The following is a 331-nucleotide window of genomic DNA, read 5'->3' as shown; positions in this document are numbered from 1 at the left end:
TTCTCTTCCTGTTAAGTAATCCTTTATCCACTCAATGACCTTTCCGCCCATTCCTCCCCATTTCTGTAGTTTGTAGTTGTGGGGAGCCTTATCAAAAGCTTTTTTCAGATCGAGATATACACAATCAGCCCATCCTTCTCTTTCTTGCACCACGTCTAACTCTTGAGTAGAAACATAGTAAGTTGGTGACACACGATTTCCCTTTTCTAAATCCAAACTGTCCTTCATTTATCATGTTTCCCTTTTCTAAATGTTTAACCCATTGTTTTTTATTATACTTTCACAGATCTTGCACATTACGCTTGTTAAAGAGACTGGCCTATAATTTAAT

Source organism: Eriocheir sinensis, chromosome 5 (genome assembly GCF_024679095.1).
Source record: "Eriocheir sinensis breed Jianghai 21 chromosome 5, ASM2467909v1, whole genome shotgun sequence".
NCBI lineage: Eukaryota > Metazoa > Arthropoda > Malacostraca > Decapoda > Varunidae > Eriocheir > Eriocheir sinensis.
This window is presented reverse-complemented; position numbering follows the sequence as displayed.